The sequence below is a fragment of the Stenella coeruleoalba genome (genome assembly GCF_951394435.1).
Source record: "Stenella coeruleoalba genome assembly, chromosome: 21".
Classification (NCBI taxonomy): Eukaryota; Metazoa; Chordata; class Mammalia; order Artiodactyla; family Delphinidae; genus Stenella; species Stenella coeruleoalba.
The window spans coordinates 212,120-237,430 of NC_137167.1; the positions used below are offsets into that span (position 1 = coordinate 212,120).

General features: G+C 38.3%; 1 long non-coding RNA gene across 3 annotated transcripts in view; it reads right to left on the reverse strand.

Moving 5' to 3' along the window:
• Positions 1–23,331, reverse strand: part of LOC307179697 — a 79,066-nt gene extending 55,735 nt beyond the window's left edge. For 2 of the 3 annotated variants that reach the window (XR_013825515.1, XR_013825516.1), the window contains exons 1-2: positions 23,153–23,331; positions 2,948–3,084 (exon numbers count right to left, since the gene is read on the reverse strand). This is a non-coding gene — a long non-coding RNA (uncharacterized lncRNA). Of the gene's footprint in view, positions 1–2,088; positions 2,292–2,947; positions 3,085–23,152 lie in introns of those variants that run through there. The other variant, XR_013825517.1, reaches the window with a different exon arrangement.
• Positions 23,332–25,311: the final 1,980 nt, after the last annotated feature.

Below are 25,311 nucleotides of genomic sequence, written 5' to 3' on the forward strand. Positions count from 1 at the left end.
GCAAGCCACATTCTTTTCCACAGAATTAGCGGGAACTATCACCTGTTTCTCAGATTATGTCCCTGTTTTCTTTTTTTCACTGGCAGGACGGTCCAGAACCTCTATTTTGCCTTTTCCATCTTCTGAATGAGGAAGCTTAATTCTATCGATGGTGACTTCACTTTCAGAAGAGGTGCTATCATCTTCATCCTCAAATTCTGAACTGTCCTCTGAACTGTCTTGTGAATTCTCTTGTGAACTGTCATCTTCTTTTGAATCAGACTGATTCATCTCAAACAAGATCATATCCATTTGCATAACTTTTCCGAGAGTGTCAATATTTTCAATATTGAAATGACCAGGTGGTGCAGTTGATATTCCTTTCCTTAGCTTTTTGTTTGCCTGAGCCATCTGTGGGAGAAAGCTCTGTACCTGGTCCAATAGGGGACTCCTCTCTATCCGAACTGTTTGAAGAGTGGAATTCTTTCTGGAATTACGCCTGGAGTTGATGAGAAACCTGTCCCATATACCTCCGCGGCCGCCCCTGCCCTCCATCAGCAGCTCTCTAGACACCAAGACCCTGGAGCTGTCCCGGGAAAATGACGAACAGCTCGCATCAGGCTGGGATTTGCCGTGGGCCTCCCTGCTGCTCGCCTGTCTTCAGAGCAGCCCCTCCAGGCCCAGATGCCAGAAAAAGGCTGGGGACATCTTTGTTTTTTAACGGATGAGTTTAAGACATATATATATATATATATATATATATATATATATAAATTACTGATATGGAATGACATTTAATTGCCAATTTGTTTTCTGTAATGTCATATAGCTTTTCTGTCCCACATTTTCTCACATACTGAGGTCCTTTGTTCTTACTTTTTGTACTCATTTTCAAAATTAATTTCTTTGGCTGTGCCACGTCTTAGTTGTGGCATGGGGGACCTTTGATCTTCTTTGCAGCATGCAAACTCTTAGTTGTGGCATGTGGGATCTAGTTCCCTGACCAGGGATTGAGCCCAGGCCCTCTGCATTGACAGCGCGGAGTCTTCGCCACTGGACCACCAGGGTAGTCCACTGACTTGACTTACTTTTAATTTCCTTCTGTGTATATTCTATAGATAATCAATTTATGGATACCATGGAGGTTACATATAAAATCCTATCAAACTAGCTTAAACTGATATCAACATAATTTTAATCACACGCAAAATCTCTATTACATCTCCAATTACATTACACATTAATTACATGTTATTAATGTCACAAGTCACATATGTATACATTGTTTTCTGTTAATGTAGATGTACGAATTCGTTATTTGGGGATGCTATAACAAAATGCCACAGCTTGGGTAGCTTATAAACAGAAGTTTATTTCTCACGGTTCTGGAGGCTGAAGTGTGAGATCAAGGTGGTTAGGTAAAGGTCTTTTTCTGAGTCATAGACTTTTCATTATATCATCACCTGGAGGAAGGGGCTAGAGAGCTCTCTGAGGTCTCTTTTAAAAGCACACAAGAGACTTCCCTGATAGGCCAGTGGTTAAGAATCCATCTTCCAATGCAGCGGACCTGAGTTCGAACTTTGGTCAGAGAACTAAGATCACACATGCCAATGGGCAACTAAGCCCATGCACCACAACTATTGAGCCTGTATGCTGGCTCTACAGCCTGTCTGCCACAGCTAGAGAGCCTGTGTGCTGCAACTACCGAGCCCCCATATCACAGCTAGATATGAAGCCTGTGCGTCACAACAAAGATCCCACATGCTGCAACTAAGAGCGAATGTAGCCAAATAAGTAAATAAATACATATTTTAAAATAAAAGCACACACATTATATTCATGGTGGCTCTGCCCTCATAACCTAAGCACCCCCCTACATCCTAATACCAACACATTTGGAGGTTGTATTTTTAACATATGAATTTTTGGGGAAACAATCATGCGATAGCAATAAATTTATAATTATTTTAATATTTTGGTTTAAAAAATATCCTAGAATAATAAAAAGTATAGCCAAAAGTCAAAATTATAGTGTTTTCTCTATTTGTCCATTTATTTACCTTTATCACAGACATATATATTTTCATATGGCCTCAAGTTACTGGTGTCCTTTCATTTGAACTTGAAGTACTCCCTTTAGCATTTCTTGAAAGATCGGTATTATGGTACTGAACTCCTTCAGCTTTTGTCTGAGACTGTCTCTCATTTTCCTCATTTTTGAAGAATAATATTGTAAGATATAGAATTGTTGGTAGGTAGTTTCTGCCATGCTTTAAGCATATCATTTCACTCTCTTCTGGCCTGCAAAATTTCTGATGAGAAAGCAACTGATAATCTTACTGACAATCACAATTAAGTGGATCATAATAATTGTCACATATAACTTTGTTTATATATATTTCTTAATGCTAACCTATTTACAAAAGTACTTATTGTTACAAAATTTTGTATTTATCATTCTAAGATTACTTAACAAATCTATATTTTTATCCTACTTATTTATAAAATAAGAGGTTATTAGCCAAAATTATGAATTTATAGCTGAAATGTGTGGTAAAACATTCTTGATAAGCATTTTTCCATGTCTGAGAATTTTGATATGAACTCAGGTTTTCAGTTTGATTTTAGCATTGATAGATCCAGTGTGAGAATTCAATGCTGACTAAGGAATTAAAAATCCCTCAGGGCTCTCCTTCATTCATTACAGTAAAAGTGTGTTCTATGCTGTGAAAACTCATGTGTATGTAAGTCTATTCAATGATATTCTCCAGTTAAAATGATCTCCATGTCGGTTACATACACATAGTATGTAAATCTTCTGCAATGGACATCCCCCCTTTGTAGCATTTCTACTAGCTATCATCAAAATTCAGTCTAATTTAGTCCATAAAGTGAACACTTTATGCTGGTCTGGTGTTTACACTGCACTGTAACTGAGTTCTATGAGTCTGCTGAATTCCTAACTTACCTCATTCCCAGGTTTCACATGTGGATGACCAGGGTTCACACCTGAAGAAATTTACTATTTTCTTACAGCTACATTGTTCCACCAGGAAAATAACTTGCCTGGATATCATTTCTTGCTTTTCATGGTCACAGTTTTTGCTTGAAATAAGACAAAAATAATAATTAAATTAAATAAATTAATAAGAAATGACACATGTGACATTTGGGGATTAAATTGTTGAAAAGTACATTACATGGGGAAAGAACATGAATTTGAGGAATACACCAGTGAATAGAAACATGGTTTAGAAAAATGTTAATAGATGTTCAGTGTTTAGGTAAAAGAAAAATAAAATAAATTCAGATGCTACAGGGAATATGAGAGGAAAAATTATTAAAGAGACCGTGGCAAAGAGAAAAACATGAAATTTTAACTCCCACGTGGACAGGAATTTTGCTTCTCTGAGGTGAAAAGTACAGGGGGAAACGTGAAGAGAAATTGATGTGTGATGCATAATGACAGAATCTGGATAATTTGACTCAATGGCTTCACATACATTTCTAAAAATATCCTTTAGTCGAGCCAACCTCCAGTTGACATTCCAAGTGTCCTGCTCCCTCCCCACACAGAGCACATGTGTCTGGAGCTGACTTGGACTCCAGCCTGGGGAAACCCTCCTCTTCCCTCCACACCTACTCTTCTTGCTCCAACTGGGAAATTATATCTGTTTTGCAGAGCGGATGCCCTGGTACGTGTGGGAAATGCTAGATGGATTTAAAGTTCTGTGCTGAGAACAGTGCATGCAATGCAAGCGCAGGACAACATGCCAAGGCTCAAGTGTGGGGGCATCAATGGCAGCCCAGGTTCGAGCACCCTGAAGGGGGGAAACACTGAAGGTTGTCACCCGACACTTCACTCAAAGACAGTAAAAGTCTCTGGTTGCTGCTGTTCTTCCCAAGAAGAAAGACAGGCTGCAGGCTGCCTAGATGTCTCAGCCAGGAAGGAAGCAACGTTTTCATAATATGGTTAACACTGTTTTCTAACAGAATCCAATAAACATAAAACCCATGAGATTATTACTTGGAGTTCATGTAGAAAGGGGGATACAAGCTGTTATGTGTTTTTTGCTGTGTTCAAACCTCATAGTAGTCCCCCGAGCAGAAGAATTACTTAGCAACATAAAGTCACTTGTCTGTTAGATAAAATAGCCCATATCTGTGTCCAGCATTATTCTGCGTGTTGGTGGCAGACTAGTAAGGAGTACGTGCGATTGTGGTAATGGAGACTGTATCTCCATGAAGGGGCACATGTGCTGTGATTAGTAAAGGAACACATTCGTTCCAGGTTGCTCTAAGTGCTACAGAAGCATGAGTCAGGGGCAAGAGTGCAGCAGCATATGTGGAAGCTGCAGCGCCTATCTCAATAAGACATGCATAAAGAAGTAAATAAATATTGAGAGACGCACCCAGAAGATGAAACAACGGGCGTCCTCCAGGATCACATCTGTGTACATCTTTGTCTGCAATATGTCCAGCAGGTCCTACTCTTTATGAGTGAGTTCTACAAACACGTCCTCAAACGTCACTGATCTCTAAAGCCCCGTCAATGGCTTCTCTGGGCTGATATGACATGTGCCTTTCATACATATTCAGAAATATATATACTGTGAACAAATGTTACTAAAGGAAACGTATGAGGTGTTGTGTAAAATAACCTATCAATTTCCCAAGATAGTGGTAATCCAACTTCCAGATAGGTTATTATAAAAATTTTACATGCAAATTCATAAGTAATATTCTCCTCCCAATTCCAAGTAAGTCTGTAGGTTCATCAAAAGGCAATCAATAGCCCTGATCTGCCACTTTGTCAACTGACAGGCAGTGGGAGTAGAGATAGAGCTGAAGCTCCATGTACATTTTACCTGTTTTTTTCACGTATTGAACGTGTACCTGGAGTCCTGCTTTTCTTTCCCGGGTTAGAGCTGCAGATACCAGTCGTCAGAACTCATGAGATTTGCTGGCTCCATGTGTTGGGAAAGCCCAGGATCATCTTTTCTCTTCTACATAGTTCTCTCCTCTGGGCTTGGAATATGAGACTTAAGTCAGCCCACGCCCTCCCATGGATTTCTTTTACCTGCTGCTGTTTAGTTTTGCTCTATTTATACCTTCACTATGCAAACCTACAACTTTGGCTGCTAACCTAGGACTCTGACTCCAAAATACCCCAGGAAACTTGTCATTCAATTAGGGAAGTCTATAATCCTTCAGCCCTTAAGTTTATTAGTATTATGATTGGTAGTAGTACAATTAATATCTTTATGATTGTAATCACTATTGATATTATTATTTATCACTATTGTTGTTATTGCATTTCTTAAGTTTCTCTGCTCATGAATATATCTAATTTACTGAAGAGTATTGTGGAGGGTTTTCAACAGACTTACATACACATGGTGCTTCCTGGTTCCTGCTGTACTTATGGGTACTTGTGGGTCAGAGAGCCTCCTGACATATTCAGACATACCCAGTGGAGGAAGAGACAGCTGTTACTGGTAAGTGAACCCCAGGGAGGACACTCTTGACTTTATTGAGCCTCTAGAACAATGTTTAAGTCCTCTTAAGTGACCAGAAAGTGGTGCCAGTGCAAGAGCCCTGGAAGACACCCTTGTCCTGCCAGACTCAGCACAGGATTTTCCACCTCAACTCTGTGCCAGGAACGACTATCATGTCTCCTAGGAAGGCTGGAGAGGGTGTCGCTCCTGGAGTCCAGTCCTCCAAATTAGAAAAGTCAGCAAAGGGGCTGACATTGTGACAAGTGAGGAGTAAGGAGAGTATCTTTGGCATGCCTGAACCTGGGGACATATTCTAAATTCACTCAGGTGTCCAGGAAAAGCTGGTGCAGCACTGGCAGACATAGAGATGGTGACGTGGCTGCTCAAGTAACCATTTCTTTTTCTAAGTCCCCCAGGGAGCCCCTGCACTGTTTGTGCCAATATATCATCCTCCCTGCTGACCCAGGATCACCTGCTTGTTTTCTCCTCTCAGAACAAATTTCTTTGTGCAAACCTAGCATTCTGACTCTAAAATATCCCAGAGGACATCTGATATAGGTACCCTGAAATTTACTTAGAGGAGTCTGTACGCAAATCTGCTATCTTTCTATGTTTACTTTTCTCTTTAACAGTAGTAATGGTAATATCATCATAATTCTCACTATTATTGTTTTTAGTCCATTTTATTACCTTTATTAATATGCATTATCTTGTGGTTGTTTCTACATAACATTGAGTAGACCTGCTCTATGCTAAAGATTGTCTGATTTACTGCAGATCACTATGGAGGGTTTCCCAACATACAAAATACATACACCTAGTTACTCCTGAGCTCCCAGAGCACTTAGCTGGGTGCCCTCGACACAAGGTCTCTATGAAGCTGAGGCTGAGGTCTCAGCTGTCGCTCTACAGGGGAGGATTTGCTCCCAGACTCACTGAGATGGGTACTGGCAGGATGCAGTCTGAGCTGAGAGCCTAGTGCCTCTGTCTGGAGGCCTGGGACTTCCCTGTGTTCTCTCCTATGTGGGCCTCTCCATATGGCACCTAGTAACACCCATGCAGGTTTCCCCAGGTCCAGGGAGAAGAGAGAGAGACAGAAACAGAGAGAGAACACAGGATGCAGCAAGTGAGATGTAAGTGACAGAGGTTCTGTCAATGAATCTTTACACTGACCTCCCCTGATTTGCTATATTCTGTTGGTCAGAAGCCAGTCACTAGCTACTTAGTACTTGCACAAAGAGTGGAGTTTCCTTGCTGCATTGGATCACAGTCTGTGGCTGGGAACACCCAGGAAGGCATGTTCAGTGGTCTCCCCCAGAACTGGGAAAAGTGGCTGCATTCTGGAAATAACTGAAAGTGATGAAAGTCCAGCCTCACTCATCAGAAGAGAAGTGAAAAGAAGACAATGGGTTACGTGTCATTTCTCATCCACTAAAGCAGCAAAACAAAAGCTCCCCAAACTCCTGAAGCTTGAACACTTGGTGTGAATGAGACACAGAACCACTCAATCCTCAGTGGTAGGAGGGGCACCGACTCTTCCTGGAGGATGATGGCTGCCTCATCCCCAGATGCCACCCACTTGATTAAGGAGGTTACTTCTAGAAAGCAAAGGTGCAGTGGTCAGTGGTGTGTATGAAGAGTCCACGTAGGTGGTGTTGTCTGTCTTATTTCTAAGAGCCCTGCATGGACACCTGCTTCCAGAGGGGAGCTGGTTCCACTGACAGTGAGAACAGGCTGCAGCTGTTTAAAATGACAGTGTCCATACTACCCAAAGCAGTCTACAGGTTTAATGTGATCACTATCAAATTACACATGACATTTTTTCACAGAACTAGAACAAATAAACCTAAAATGTATATGGAACCATAAAAGACCCAGAATTGCCAAAGCAATCCTGAGGAAAAAGCACAAAGCAGGAGGCATAACCTTCCCAGACTTCAGACAATGCTACAATGCTAATCAAAACAGCCTGGTATTGGAACAAAAACAGACATATGGGTCAATGGAACAGAATAGAGAGCCCAGAAATAAACCCACAGACCCGTGGTCAATTCATCTCTGATGAAGAATAGACAATGGGGGAAAAGACAGTCTCTTCAGCAAGAGGTGTTGGAAAAGTTGGTTCATGCAAATCAATAAAGTTAGAACACTCTCCCACCATACACAAAAATAAACTCAAAATGGCTTAAAGGCTTAAATATAACACATAACACCATAAAACTCCTAAAAGGGAACATAGGCAAAACATTCTCTGACATAAGTTGTACCAGTGCTTTCTTAGGTCACTCTCCCAAGGCAATAGAAATAAAAGCAAAAATAAACAAATGGGACCCACTCAAACTTATAAGTTTTCTTACAGCAAAAGAAACCATAAACAAAATGAAAAGACAACATACCAACTAGGAGAAAATATTTCCAAATGATGCGACCAAAAAGGGCTTAATTTCCAAAATATACAAACAGCTCATACAACTCAATAACAAAAAACCGAACAAACCAATCAAAAAATGGGCAGAAGGCTGAAACAGACATTTCTCCCAAGAAGACATACAGATGGCCAATAGGCACACGAAAGGTTGCCCATCATCACTAATTATTAGAGAAATGCAAATTAAAACTACAATGAGGTACCACCTCACACCAGTCAGAATGGCCATCATCAAAACTCTGCAAATAACAAACGCAGGAGGGGGTGTGGAGAAAAGGGAACCCTCCTACACTGTTGGTGGGAATATAAAATGACACAGCCACTATGGAGAACAGTATGGAGGTTCCTAAAAATAGAGTTGCCATATGATCCTGCAATCCCACTCCTGGGCATATATCCAGAGAGAACCATAATTCGAAAAGATACATGCACCCCAATGTTCATAGAAACACTGTTTCTAATAGCTAAGACATGGAAGCAACTTAAATGTCCATCAACAGATGAATGGATACAGAAGATGTGGTACATATATACAATGGAATATTACTCAGCCATAAAAGAATGAAATAATGACATTTGCAGCAACATGGATGCAAATAGAGATTAGCATACTAAGTGAAGTAAGCCATAAAGAGAAAGACAAATGCTATATGGTATTACTTATATGTGAAATTTAAAATATGACACAAATGAACCTATCTAAGAAACAAAACAAGACTCACAGACATAGAGAACAGACTTGTGGTTACCAAGTGGGAGGGGGTTGGGGAAGGATGCACTGAGAGTTTGGGGATAGTAGCTGCAAACTATTGCATATAGAATGGATAAAAGTCAATGTCCTACTGTATAGCACAGGGAACAGGATATTCAATATCCTGAGATCAACCATAATGGAAAAGAATATAAAACAGATGTATATATGTGTATAACTGAGACACTTTGCTATACAGCAAAAATTAATACAACATTGTAACTCAACTATATTTCAATTAAACAAAAAAAAATCAATTCATGTGAACAACACTAAAGGCCAATTATAAGAGTCATATACAGAGCATTCTATCCAACATAGGCTGAATACACAGTCTTCTCAAGTGCAGAAAAAATATTTTCTAGAAAAGATCACATGATCGACCACATATCAAATCTTAGTAAACTCAGGAAGACTTAAATTATACCAAGTATGTTGTCTGAGCATATTATTAAACTAGAAATCAATAACAGGATGAAAACTGGAACACTAATGAATACAAAAAAATTGATCAACACTCTCCTGACCAACTAATTTATCAAAGAATAAATTTAAGAAGAAATAAGACAGTATTTTGAGACAAACTGAAATAGAAACACAGTATACTAAAAGCTATGGGATGCAGCTAAAGGAGCGTTAAGAGAGAGGTTTATTGCAACAAATGCCTACCTTACGAATTAAGAAATATCTCGAATCAAAAACCTAACTCTTCTGTTCAAGGACCTGGACAAAGAACAAACTGAGCCCAAAATTAGCGAAGCAAGAAAATTATAAAGATTACAGCAGAAATCAATGTCATAGAGAAGAGGAAAACAACAGAAAAGATAAGTGATACTAAGAGTTGGTTCATTAAAAGATAAAATTTTGAACCTTTTGCTAGACTAACCAAGGAAAAGGAGAGAAGACCCAAATCAACAAAATTTTAAATAAAAGAGAAGACATTACAACTCTACTACAGCGATAAGAAGGATAACATGTTACTTTGAACAACTACATGCTAACAAACTGGGAAACCTAGATAAATGGGAAAAAATCTTAAAAACATACAACCTACCAAAAGTGAATTAGGAAGAAAGAGAAAATCTAAATGAAGCAATTAGTAGTATGGAAATTAAATCAGTAATGAAAACTCTTCAAATGAAGAAAAACTCAAGATCAAATGGCTTCACTGGTAAATTTTACCAAATATTTAATGCATTAATGCCAATCCTAAAAGTCTTCAAAAAAGAAAGAAAAAAAATGGATGAGGAGGGAAATCTCCCAAACTCATTTTACGAGGCCAACATTACTTTGATATAATAATCTGAAATGGACACTGCCAATTACAGGCCAATAACACTGATGAATATAGGTTTAAAAATTCTGAATAAATACTAGCAAATCAAATAAATGGGATGCATCATATTAATAGAACAAAGGGAAAATATAATATCAATAGGCACAGAAAAAGCATTTGTTAAGTTAGGTATAAAATGAATGTAACTCAACATAATAAAGGCTAAATATCGGGACTTCCCTGGTGGTGCAGTGGTTAAGAATCTGCCAGGAAATGCAGGGGACATGGGTTCAATCCCTGGTCCGGGAAGATCCCACATGCCTAGGAGCAACTAAGCCCATGCACCACAACTACTAAGCCTGTGCTCTAGAGCCCGTGAGCCACAACTACTGAGGCTGTTTGCCACAACTACTGAAGCCCATATGCCTAGAGCGCATGCTCTGCAACAAGAGAAGCCACTGCAATGAGAAACCCACGCACCACAACGAAGAGTAGCCACCACCTACTGCAACTAGAGAAAGCCCGCATGCAGCAACAAAGACCCAATGCAGCCAAAAGTAAATAATTTTTTTAAAAGGCCAAATATGACAAGGTCACAGTTCAAAGCACACTCAAGAGTGAAAATGTGAAACTTTTTCTCTAATATCAGAAACGAGACAAGGGAGTCCACTCTCACCACTCATTCAGCATAGAAATGGAAGTCCTAGCCAGGGCAATCAGTCAAGGAAGAGAAATAAAAGGCATCAAAATTGGAAATTAAGAGGTAAAAATGTGTCTATATTAAGATAACATGATTTTATATATAGAAACTCTGAAAAACTTCACCAAAAACCTGTTAAAACTGATCAACATAATCAGTAAAGTTGCAGAATAAAAACTTAAAATGCAAAAATCAGTCATATTTCTATATACTAACAATGATCGGAAAAAAGAAAACCATTCTATTTATAAGAGCATCCAAACTAATAAAACAATAAGGAATAAATTTATCTAAGGAGATGAAAGATATCTACAATACAAGCTACAATACACTGATGAAAAAAATTGGAAAAGACAGAAATAAACGTAAAGTTATCCCTTGTTCAGGATTGGAAGAATTAATATTTTTAAAATGTCCACACCACCCAAAGCCATCTATGGATATAATGCAATTCCTATCAAAATCCAATGGCATTTTTTAAAGTAGAAAAAAACAACAGAGAAATGTATGAGGAATCACAAAAGAACTTGTATATGCAATGTGACTATGAGAAAGAACAGCAAACCTGGAGGTATCACATTCCGTGATATCAAACTGTATTATAAAGCTATAGTAATGTAAGTAGTATGGTACTGTCATGTAGAAAGGCATACACAACAATGGAATAGAACTGAGAATCCAGATATAAACCCATGCGTATAAGGTCAACTAATATTTGATAAGACAGTCAGGAACATTCGGTGGAGAGATAATCACTTCATTAAACAGTGCTTGGAAAACTGCATAGTTATATGCAAAAGAATAAAACTAGACTCCTGTCTAACACCACTCATGACAATTAAATAGAAATAAGATAAGGTAAAGACAACTGTAAGACGGGAGGCTTTTCTTCCTGGAGGAAAACAGTAAAAATCTTTTTAACACAGGTCTTTAATATTATTTTTGATGATACCTTAAGCACAAGCAACAATTAAAAAAAACTAACACGTGGAACAATATCAAACTAAAAATCTGCTACACAACAGGATAAAATAAATAAATAACGAAAAGAGCCTATGTAATCAAAAATAATATTTGCAAACCTTACACCAAATAAGGGGTTGATATCCAAAATACATCATAGAACTCAGTAACACAAAATAAATTAAGCCAATTAAAACCTGTTGCAAAGACTCCAACGGACATTTTTTCAAAGAAGATATGTGAATGTACAACAAATACATGAAAATGTGTTCAACGTCATTACACATCAGGGAAATTAAATCTAAACCACAATGAGATATCACCTCAGGATTGTTAGAATGGAATTCATCAAAGAGACAAGATATCTGCTAACAAATGCTAGCAAAGATGTGGAGAAAAAGGATGATTTTTGTGCTTTTGCTTGTCTTATGAATTGGTTCAGCCTCTATGGAAAACACTAGAGGAGGCCCTCAAAATTTAATATGACTACCATATGGTCCAGCATTTTCATCTATAGAAATATATTGAAAGAATTAAAAACACTATGTTGAAGAGATATCTGCACTTCCATGTTCATAGCAAAAGTGTTTACAATAGCCAAGACATGGAAAAAAACGTGTGTCTATCAACAGATGAGTGGATATAAACCTTGTGGTATATTTAGAAAATGGAGTAACATTCAGCCATAAGAAGGAAATCTTGCCATTGGTGACAATATGGATGGACCTTGAGGGCGTTACACTAAGTGAGAGAAGTCAGACCAAGCTTATATGTGAAAAACACACACACACACACACAAACACAACTCATAGAAAAAGGTCAGATTTTTGGTTACCAGAGGAGGGAGGTGAGAAGAGGCAGAATTTGATGAAGTCCAAAAGTACCAACTTGCAGCTACAGGATAAATAAGTATTGAGAATATTATATACAACATGATGAATAGAGTTAACACTGCCATATGGTATATTTGAAAGCTGTTAAGCAAGTAGATCTTAAGAGTTCTCATCACAGGAAAATATATTTTCCTTATTTTTCTTTTCTTGCATCTATATAAGACGATGTATGTTAACTAATCTTACTGCAATAACAATTTCACAATATATGGAAGTCAAATCATTATAATGTGCATTTTCAACTTAAATAGTACTGTGTTCAATTATATCTCAATAAAACTGGGGGAAAAATTACAACACCTTTACAATAATGTCTTTGAAATTTAAAAACAATCTTAAAAGGAAATTGAAACACAACTTGCTAAAACTTATGGGCTGCAAGAAAAACAGTAATAAGAGAGTTTATTGAAACAAATGCATACAATAAGAAAAAAGAAAGATCACAAGTAAACAATCTTACTTCTCACGGGACTAGCAAACAAAGGAAAAACCACTAAGCTCACAAGTAGCAGAGCAATGAAATAAGAGATAAGAGAACAGAAATAAAACAGAGACCATGCAAACAATAGAAAACATCAATGCAAGAGGTGGTTTTTGAAATGAAAACAAAATTAACCTTTTAGCTATACTAATGAAGAATAAAAGAGAATACTCAAATAAAATCAGAAATGAAAAAGGAGACATTACAACTGATGCAACAAAAATACCACAGCTCATGAGAGGTGACCATCAACACATATATACCATCAAGTTTGATACCCTAGAGGAAAAGAATTCCTAGCAACATAAAAACTACCAAAACTGAATCATGAGGAAATAGACAAACCAAACAGACCAATGATGAGTGAAAAGATTGTATCAGTAATAAAAGATTTACAAAAAACAAACAAACAAACAAAAAACAACAGGCTAGGACCAGATGGAAATTTTCCAATTTCCATTGGGAAATTCAACCAAATATTTAAATAGAATAAAAAACACCTCCATGTCAAACTTTTCTAAAAAGCTTTGAGGTACATTCCCAAACTCATTTGATGAGTCCAGCATTATCCTGATACCAAAGCTAGATAAGAACATTACAAGAAAAAAAAAAAAAAACAAACAACTGTCAAGTATTACTAATATAGATGCAAAAATTCTCAGTGAAATACTAGCAAACAAAATTCAACAGTATATTGAAAGGATCATACACCATGATCAACTGGAATTTATCCCTAGAATGCAAGGGTAATTCAACCTATGTAATTCAAACATGTGATGCACCACATTAAGAGAATGAAATATGAAAATCATATGGTTATCTCAATAGATACAGAAAGAGAATGTGAAATAATTAAAGAACTTTCCATGATAAAAAATACTTAACAAATTGCTATACGTAGAATGTACCTCAACACAATAAAAGTCATATTGAACAAATTCACAGCAGACATTAAAATCAATGGTGAAAGCTTGAAAGGTTTTCTGCTAAAAATATAAACAAAATAAGTTTTGTGCACTCTCACCACTCCTTTTCAGCATAATACTGGAAGTCATAGCCAGAGCGGTTAGGCAAGAAAACTAAATAAAAGAATTACAAATTGAAAAGGATGAAGTAAAGCTATTTCTGTTTGCATTTAATATAATCTTATATGGAGAAAATCCCAAAGATTCCAAAAAAATGTATTACTAATTATAGACAAATTCAGTCAAGTTGCAAGATACAAAATCAACATGTGAAGAGCAATTGTACTTCTATATACTAACAACAATTTGAAAAAGAAATGTAAAAAGCAATCATATTTAAAATGGCATCAGAAATAAATAAAACATTTAGGAATAAATTAAACCAAGTAGGTAAAATATCCATACACTGAAAATGACAAAACACTGATGAAAAAACTGAAGATACAAATAAATGAAGAACATTTCCATGGTTATGAAACAGAAGAATATTGTAAAAATATCTATACTACCCAAAGCTGTCTATACATTCAGTGCAATCTCTATCAATATTCCAATGATTTTTTCACAGAAAGAGAAAACAACCCTAAAATTTGTATGGAACCACAAAACACCACTAATAGCCAAATCAACATGGTCAAAGAAGCACAAATCTAATGGCATCACAATTCCTAACTTCAAACTTTATTACAAAGCTATAGTAATCAAAACAATAGATTCTGGGAAAAAATAGAGACTTAATCCAATGAAACAGAATCAAGAGCACTGAAATAAAACCAGTCATTTACTGTTAACAAATATTTGACAAGGGAGCCAAGGAGCTGCAGTAGGGGAAATACAGTCTCTTCGATAAATGGTGCTGAAAAAAAACTGGATAACAACCTACAGAAGAATACAATTGGACCCCTTTCTTGTACCACTCACAAAAATTAACTCAAAGTGGACTGAAGGCTTAAATATAAGACCTAAAGCTGTAAAACTATTTGAAGAAAGCATAAAGAACAAGTTCCTCAATATAGTTTTGGCAAATATTTTTCGGATATAATACCAAATGTGGGAGCCACAAAAGCAAAAAAAAAAAAAAAAAAAAAAAAAAAAGTGGAACAGCAAACAAACAAACGAAAAACTTTGCATAGCAAAATGAACAATCAGCAAACTAAAAAGCATCTACAGAACTGGAGAACATATGTGCAAACCATTTTTTTGATAAGGGGCTAATATTCAAAATATATAAGAAGTAACATAAAATAATAGCAGCCAAAAATTAAATAAAAAATGGGCTAAAGGACTTGAAAAGACATTTTTCCCCAAAAAAGACATACAGATGGCCAACAGGTACATGAACAGATGCTCAACATCAATAATCATCAAAACCACAATGATACATCAGCTCTCACCTGTTAGAATGGCTATTCTAAAAATGAGAAGAAAAAACAAATGTTTGTGAGAATGTGAAGAAAAGGCAACTTGTGTGTATATTTGGTGGAAATGTAAACTGGTACAGTCTAATGAATGTAAAAGAATTCAATTGGACCCCTATCTCACACTACTCACAAAAATTAACTCAAAAGAGATTAAAGACAAACATGTATGACTTGAAACCATAAAACACCTAAAAAATTCCTGGGGGAAAATCTCCTTGACCTTGGTCTTGGGAATAGTGATTTTCTGGTTATGACCCCAAAGGACAGGCAATAAAGCAAAAGCAAAAATAAAATAGGACTAAGAAAACCTAAAACACCTTCTGTTCAGAAAAAAATAAAACCACACACAAAAGCAAAACAAAACAAAAAACAACTGGTTAAAAATGGAGAAAGGATCTGAATAGATATATTTTCCAAAGAAGACATACAAATGTCCAACAGATATATGAAAAAGTGTTCAATGTCTTTAATCATCAGGGAAATGAAAATCAAAATCACGAGATCATCTCACTCCTTTTAGAATGGCTACAGCCAAAACACAAGAGATTACAAGTGTTTGAAAGAACATGGAGAAAAGAAAATCCTTGTGCATTGTTGGTAGAGATGTAAATTAATACAGCCACTATGAAAAACAGTATGGAGGTTCCCCCCAAAATTATAAGTAGTATCCAGTTGTTCCAGTACCATTTGTTGAAGAGACTATCCTGCCCAGTGGGTGTGCTTTATTCCCATCTCAAATATTAGTAACTTATACACTGGGGTTTACTTCTGGGCTCTCTATTCTGTTCCTTTAGTCTATGTGTGTATTTTAGTGCCAATATCATAGTGTCGTGTAACTACAGGATTTTAATATTGTTTCTTTTTGTTTAAAATAAATTTACTTATTTATTCACTTATTTTTGGTTGTGCTGGGTCTTTGCTGTTGCGCGCGGGCTTTCTCTAGTTTCAGCGAGTGGGGACTACTCTTCAGTGTGGTGTATGGGCTTCTCATTGTGGTGACTTCTCTTGTTGCAGAGCATGGGGTCTAGGCACGCGGGCTTCAGTAGTTGTGGCACATGGGTTAAGTAGTTGTGGTTCATGGTGTCTAGAGCACAGTCTCAGTAATTGTGGTGCACTGGCTTAGTTGCTCCGTGGTATGTGGGATCCTCCCAGACCGGGTCTTGAAATTGTGTCCCCTGTATTGGCAGGCGGATTCCTAACCACTGCAGCACCAGGGAAGCCCCTGTAATATAATTTTAAATCAGGAAGTGTGATGACTCCCAATTTTTTCTTTCTCAGGATTGCTCTGGTTATTTGCGGTCTCCTGTGGTCACGTACAAAATTTTAAAATTGATTTCTCTATATCTGTAAACGATGCTGTTGGAATTCTGATAGAGATTGCATTGAACCTATAGATGTCTTTGGGTAGTATGGACATTTTAACAACAATAATTCTTCTGATCACAGAACACAGTACTGTATATCTTCCCACTTGTTTTGTCTTTTTCAATTTTTTTTGATCAAAGTCTTGTAGTTTTCAAAGGACAAATTTTTCATTTCCTTTGTTAAGTTTATTTCTAAATATTTATTCGTTTTAATGCAATTTTGAATGGGGAAAGGATAGTGTCTTCACCAAATTCTGTTGGGAAAACTGGAAAACCACATACAGAAAAATGAAACTGGACACCTATCTTATACCACTCACAAATATTAATTTGAAGACTGAAACATAAGACCAGATACTATAAAACTCCAAAAGAAAACATAAAGAAGAATCTACTTAACACTGGTTTGGGCATATGATCCCAAAAGCATAAGCCAGAAAAGTAAAAACCAGCAGATGGGATTATATCAAACTAAAAAGCTTTATATATATATATATATATATATATATATATATATATATAAAGTCTACATACAGATTAGGAGAGAATATCTGCAAATCATACGTTGCATCAAAGAGTATAAACTTCCACTTTTAAGGTGAGTAAGTTCTGGGAACTTTAACATACATTATGGTGGCCATAGCTAACAACGCTGTATTATATATTTGAAAGTTGCTAAGGGAGTAGATCTCAAAAATTTTACCACACAAAAAAGTTAATGATGTGAGTTTATGGAAGAATCCTTATTGCGGTAATCATTTCACATTATATATATGTATCAAATCACCACAATGTACATCTTAAACTTACACAGTGCTGTATATCAATTATGTCTCAATAAGTCTAGAGGAGAAAAAAAAAATAAGAATTTCAAGATGGACACAAGAGCATGAAACAAAGCACGGGCGTTTCTGAGTGAAGAACCTTGTGTCATATCCATGTGGCTGGCCCCAGTTGTACCTGCAAAACCACAACGAATATCTGACAACTGGTCTCCATCACCAGGGCTAACAACGTGCCTGAGCTCCCACCTTGGTTACTACAGCAGTCTCCTAATTGGCGCCCCAATTCTGCTTTTGCCCCTTCAGTCAGTTGGTAGGACAGCAGCCAGAGGAAGTCAGATGATAGCCCTCCTCTGCTTACAACCATTCACTGGTCCTTTATTTCACACAGAGTAAAAGCCAATGTCCTTTAAATGGCCGACAATCTGTTGACAACACCAAGGGCTCTATCCCTTGCTCACTTAACTTCAACCACCCAGCATTCCCAACTTTCCTCAAACAAGCCAGCCATGTTCCTTCTTTACAGCATTTTACCTTGCTCTCCCCTCTGCCTGGAATCTGCTTTTGCCACCTATGCACACTATGTATGCCCTCCCTCATATCTTTTAAGTCTTATTCACAGGTATTTACTGAGCAAGACTATGTGCTGGACAGTATTCAAGGCACAGATGTTTGGACCCAGCATCTCTCTGATCCTTCTGAGATGGAGCATCATTTCATAAACTTACTGGCTATTATTTCTGGAAAAAACAGATACATAAATATGGGAGTGTAGGAATCGCTCAGGCAAAATCCCAAATAATAGAGATAGATGTTTAACTATCAGAAAGGTGGAGCATAACTTCCCAACTCCCTAATTGTGTCCTGCACGCAGTGACATCCTTCCAAACGGTACACACTGAATGGAAGGGAGAAAAGTTTGATGTTACAGTGAGGAACTTGACAAACTCCACCTCAGCCGGGTGATCAAGGGCAACATCAACAGTAGTAAGTCATCTGCAGAGCATATGCCCTTGATACGAAGTGAAACACATAACCCCAGGCTAATCACGAGGGAAACAACAGGTAAATCCCAATTCGAGACTGTCAAGGTCATCAAAAACAAGAAATGTCTCAGAAACTATAACAACTAACAGTGTCCTAAAGAGAAATAGCAGCTAAATGGAATGAGGGTGAGATATCCTGAATGCAATCCTAGAAGAGAAAAAGGTAAGTCTACGAAAATTTGAAAAAAGTGTGGGTTATAGTTAATAATCAGGTGTCAACACTAGTTCATTAACTGTAAAAATGTACCCTAATGACATGAAACTGTAATAAGAGAGGAAACTGAGTCTGGGCTAGTTGTGAAATCCTGCACTATTCTTGCAAATTTTCTATAAATCTGAAACAATTTTAAAATGAAAATGTATTAAACAAATTTTTATTTTTTTCTAACACATATTATTTTTAAACTGTCCTACCAGTAATTACTATTAATTTCCCCTGTCACCTAGTTGTACTGTTTCATCTTGTTAAATAGAATTTATAACAGAGAGAAGTAAATTACCCATGATAGTAGAAAATATCCAATAACACCAATTTTACATATTTTATGTTAAATTAAGAATGCACATGTGTATAATCATTTATTATATATTATGTTATTTGGGAGTTTTTGTTTTTTTTCTTTTGGCTGCAGTCATTTTACTGGTATGGCTGTATCCTGAGTCACTTTCTAAGAAGTCACTCACCAGAGATGTCTGTCAGGACTCAGAAGTGAGTCTACATGTCATTTCATGGCTGAACATATTCAAACAGCCCATTTATAAAATAAAAATAAAATAACTAATAATTCATTGTGACTGGTTCATTTATTCCAAGAATGCTTTTAAAAAATTTTGTTTCCATGCTTACATTTCATACTAATGGAACAAAATCAAATTATGTGCCAACTCAAATATTACATTAGAATAATGAGAACTGAGTTGTGACCACAAAAATTCAGTGTTTCATCCTGATATTTTCTAATCAGAAGTGTTTTTTAAAATATTCAGGGCTTCCCTTGTGGCGCAGTGATTGGGAGTCTGCCTGCTGGTGCAGGGGACACGTGTTCGTGCCCCGGTCCGCGAGGATCCTACATGCCACGGAGCGGCTGGACCCGAGAGCCATGGCCGCTGAGCATGCTCTTCCGGAGGCTGTGCTCCGCAACGGGAGAGGCCACAGCAGTGGGAGGCCCGCGTACCGCAAAAAGAAAAAAAAAATTCAAACTCCGTTCCTAGGGGATAGCTGAAAGTGACAATATCAGAAAGCCCAAATGGCACACAAACTTGCAAGTGATTGTAGATGTTGCCATATAATGTGCCAGAAATAAATTGCCTCTTAGAAGATTACATAAAATTACTTGAAGCTCAAACCCTGGAATGCTTCCCAATTTTGTCAGACTTACATGTTATTGTAATGTCTATATCCATTTAGCTCATGAGGTAGGTAAAGATAAAAAGTGATCTGTTCTTATGTGTCTAATACAGTTTAAAAAAGTACCTAATGCTCCTAAGAAATCAGGTTAGATCTGGAATACAGATGAAAATATGAAATGAAAGTACTTTGCTTTGTACAAGAGCAGTAGCCCACCATGTACAAATATGTCAGATGACAATGTACCTTCATGTTAAAAAAGAAAAAGTGCCATCACTGCAAAAGAAAGCTTTATTGATTGTACTGAAGTAAAAGGAAAAACTAGATATGATATACCTCAGCTAATTATGAGTATATTGGGAAAAGATAATGTTGACATAAAAATGCTCATGCTCACAGATATTATACAGGTGTAACTGTGGCACATGTACGAAGACGTAGAAGCCATGTTCCTCCACTGAGCGTGACGATGCCAAAATTGTGACCTGATCATTTCTTAACCTTAATGGACAAAATTTCTGCTCCCACAATTTAAAATATGACCTTTAAAATGCTGTATAACGAGACGATGTGATATTTTAATGTCTGTTCTAAGTAGTACTTTAAACACACATAAGTCTATCCAACTGTCAGTCAGAAAGATCAGATACAATCAGCTATCATTCTATGCAAATGAATGGCATGTAGCAAATATTCATATATGTGTGTACCTATATAAAACATGTTAGCATATATGAATAAAATCAACTATGTTATATTAATATTTAATGTAAAATCATATTAACAAATGCACTGTGGTGAAATAAGAAGCATCTAGGTATAAATAGATTACAAATTTTTATGCAGTTTTCACAATGGGATAATATTGTGAGCAAAGTGGAAATTGTAAAGAAAGTCGTCCAAGAAAAACATCTTGACTATAGGAAAAATCGCATGCTTATTATAAGGCCTCTCCCCTTGTTTACAACCAATGTCAGAAAGTAACCTTGAACTAGGTTAGGAGAATAAAAACTTTAACAAGACATAGGAATACTCTTTCTGTTGTAGAAAATAAACCAAAATAAAAAGTAAATGAATAAGCTACGAAGATTCTACAGATAGAAATATCAATTCTTATGGGAAAGAGGCTGAAAATAAATAAGATTATAGATATCCTAATTTCACCTTTTGAATGGAGCTATACAACATTAAGCTAAAAACCTTCATATTCTCTATTAGCAGAAAATTTATTTGCTATGAATGTATTTAATTTACAAAAAGCAGCCCCTGTCTTAGCTTTTAAGTATTCTGTTGAAGTTTTAAGTTTTAATATATTTCATCTTAAATGGTCTTATGAAGTATGCAATGGTTGGTATTTTAAAAATCGTCACTGTGCCTGGAACTTCTAAAAGTGATTCACGATTTTTTAAATTACATTCTTATAAAAATTTGGTATTGACATGAATATTATGATTTTTAATAATACTAGTCACATTGGAATACTGCAGAAGATTTTTCAATGAGCTTATGTGTATAAATATTTAAGACTGTCACTGTATTATGAGAAAATTTCAAACACAGCAATATTTTGACTTGAAAATGAGAAAAAAGCTAAGAACTACATCTTAAATATTGCTCATTGTGGGGCTTCCCTGGTGGTGCAGTGGTTAAGAATCCACCCCCCAATGCAGAGGACACAGGTTTGAGCCCGGGTCCGGGTAGATCACACATACACGGGAACAACTATGCCTGTGAGCCACAACTACTGAGCCTGCGCTCTAGAGCCTTCAAGCCACAACTATTGAAGCCCACGCACCTAGAGTCCGTGCTCTGCAACAAGAGAAGCCACCGCAATGAGAAGCCGTGCGCCACAACAGAGTAGCCCCCGCTTGCCACAACTAGAGAAAGCCCATGCAACAACGAAGACCCAATGCAGTCAAAAATAAAATAAATTAAATAAATTTAAAAAAGAATTATTTGTAAAAATAAATAAATAATAAATATTGGTGACGTAAAGAAAATAGCAAAACATGAAAGTTGTGAGTTAAGTTTTATTGGGGGCAAAATAAAGACTATATCCTGGGAGACAGAATCTCAGATGGCTCCAAGAAACTGTTCCAAAGAGGCAGGGGGAAGGCCAGTATATATGTAATTTTGGTGAAGGGGGAGTACACGCAATCGAGCACATATAATTTTTGCAGAAGGTTTCTGCTCGTCTCATGCAGGCTCCGGCTAGTGACGTCACCATGAAGGATTTCAGTGCTTCTCTAGACAAGAGGAGATACAAGAACTGGGCTCATAAAATCAGCTCCTGAAAGTATCTAACTCTCTGAAGAGCTGTCCTGCCAGCTTTCCCCGAGCACAGAGCACATTATTTCCGCTCTCCACCCTGAACTCCTTTCAGGGGGTGTTGAAGGTCAGCGGCTGCAGCAACTGCACCAGCACCTGATTTAATCCTTGTCGAGGTAGAAGGCAAGTGCCGATCCATAGCTGACAATACGCTCCAAATAATTTTATTCCTTTAAGATGGAAAAGTAAAATACAATAAATTCTGATTCTGACATGTTTAAAGTATAAAACTTAACATAGTGTGTTTTACTACACTGTTTTTTTTACTCTTTTTTTAATTTTTATTTTGCGGTACGCGGGCCTTTCACTGTTGTGGCCTCTCCCGTTGCGGAGCACAGGTTCCGGACGCGCAGGCTCAGGGCCATGGCTCACGGGCCCAGGCGCTCCGCGGCATGTGGGATCTTCCCGGACCGGGGCACGAACCCGTGGCCCCTGCGTCGGCAGGCGGACTCTCAACCACCGCGCCACCAGGGAAGCCCTGTTTTTTTACTCTTTCAATACGTTTTAAACTAGATCCACGTTACCTGCACATCATCCGTGTACAGTCTGTTAGTTAAGGTCTTTGAACAAAGGAATAAGTGGATAAGTCCGTGCGGTTGAGGACAAGGGGCGGAAACATTTCTCTTGGCCGCTAAAAAAAGGGGACATTTTTACAACCTTCCGGGGGCGTCTGAGGAAACGCAGCAGAGTCAGTCCGCGACGGTGAACTCTCCCTGTCGCCCGCGCCCCAGCTCCTTCCCCGCGGCCCGAGGGTCCGGGGCCCAGCCGCGCCGCCCACGAGGGCACGCGCTTCCCGCGCTCCGCCTTGGGCGGAGCTTCTCCCGCCAACCGCCCCGCGTCCGGAATAGACGCCTCGCCGGGAACAGCCTCCACGCCGCCGGCCCCTCGGAGACCGGATCCGAGGGACAACAAGCGACATCGAACGTTACCTGAGAAGGTGGGGATACACCGCGCGGGGCGGCCGGAAAGGAAGACGCGGAGCGTCGAGGAACGGGCACAGCCCCTTTGCACCGGCCGGGGCGCGGGTGGGGAACATCGTCCTCCCGCAGACCAGCCAGCCCCACACGCGGGCCCGCAACAGCCATGGCGCCTCCACTCCGTCCTCAGGGAAGACCGCCCATCGAGTGCGGGTGCAGTTGCGCATGCGCCCCATCGCCTGTGACATAGTGGCTTCGTGCCCCCCCTGCAGGCCCTTGGGGGAAGTGTAGGATGCTCGAACTCACTGGAGAACATGTGCCCCCTCCCAGCCAGGATGCTAAGTTACTCAAAATCTCAGTGCCTCAGACTCTCTGCTGATGGCACTGGTGATGCTCTGTTCAAGCCATGCCGGCTCTCTTGCCTGGGATGTGCCCCACTCTTTGGAGCCATGTTATCTGGGTTTTAGGTCATCCCCCCAAAAATGATAATAACCTCTATTCTATGCTACAATGACAGCATCAATTTCAGGTCCCTAGAAAAGAGCAACCAATTTCCATCATCAGATTCTCCACTGGATCTTCAACCTGTTAGACACAGAGGACAGCTCCTCTGCTTGGAATAAAATTCTCTATAGTAATATACAGAGTTGATCACAAACACAAATAACTGAAACAGAAGATGGGAGTAGAAAATCTATGGACTTTTCCTCATTTGAGAATAGGAGTCCACAGTTAATTCCAAGAAACCGTTAGCTATCTGAGGCAGTGGAATACAGCTGGCATACCTTGGAGCTTGTCAGGGAGGGACTCAAACTGTGTTTTCCCTCATTTAGCAAATCCTCTCAAAAATTAAGGAAACAAGAAAAAACATTCTGCTTATGACCACCTTTATTCAATTATATTTTATGCACAAGAAAGTAATGTAAAATACGTTAAATATAAAATATCAGAAAACAAAATGATAATGTATTTAAGATACACATTTCTAATATCCAAAATTATTTACAAAATTCAAAATCAGTTCCTTAAATAAACAAACTCATGAATTACATTTTAAAACTTATCCTTTCAGAACTTCATGTGGGATTTTCTGTTTTCAGACTTTGGAAAGTAATTTTTCTTGAAAAAATTTCTTCAGAACATACTTTTGTTACAGACTTTAAAATTAGCTGCTTAACAGATATACATGAAAATATCAGTTGTTTGAACCTTTCATAAACTTACACTCACATCATATAACAGCTCAACAAAGGCTTTGAAATAGCAAATGATTCTGCTTGTTGATTTTCTTCCAATAAGAGATTCAGGGACCCAGCAACCTTCGATTTGTGGATTGTCCAACAACAACATGTGCTTTCAACTACGGGTATGTTCCTTGGGTTTATTCCACTCAGTTGTAAAGGGGAAATGTATGGCAAATCAGGGAGCGTGTCTCCAGGGCCTGAGCCTCTACAAAGAAAATATCACTTCCATCCCCAATTTACTTGCTGGGAACCACTCCACTGTGAATGATCTTCGTGCTTAGGGTTCCAGAGAATGTGGACCTTTTAGACACAGCAGGTGGGGGCATCAGACAGAGCTCACCTTTGAGGAGAGCCCTTCTTCCAGTGTTCATGCTGGTGCAGGGAGGTGGGGTACAGGCGCCCTGTCTCTTGCTTGTGCTAGGACATCGACAGGTATCTTGGTCACTCCTGCTACATGTCCGCCTACATCTGCCCGTGTTAGGAGGCCTGTGTACCTGTGCCTGCCTGAGCTCACTCACGTCAACCACCCATTTACTGTTGCTGGAGCCTGAGAAACTTTCTGGCTGTGCACGTGCCTATGTAACTCTGCATCGAAACCCTCTTTATATAATTTGAAAACTGAAGCCCAGAAAGAGGCAGGGACTTGTCTAGGACACCATATGTGAGCAGAGGCCGGAATAAAAGTGAGGAATCCAGCTCCCTAAGCCAGTACTCAGTCCCTCCCATCATGTTTGGTTTTGAAATAAGAGCCCTTAAGATCCTGGTGAATTCCTGCCAACTCGGCTCAGTTTGGGCCATTACTCTCTCCGCATCTCCATGCAGACACATGTATGTACAAATAGAAATAGGGTTAACAGCTGGGGATGATGCGAGGGTGGTTAGGGAAGAGAAAACAATATGTAAGTGTTGAGGAGAGCAAGAAGATGT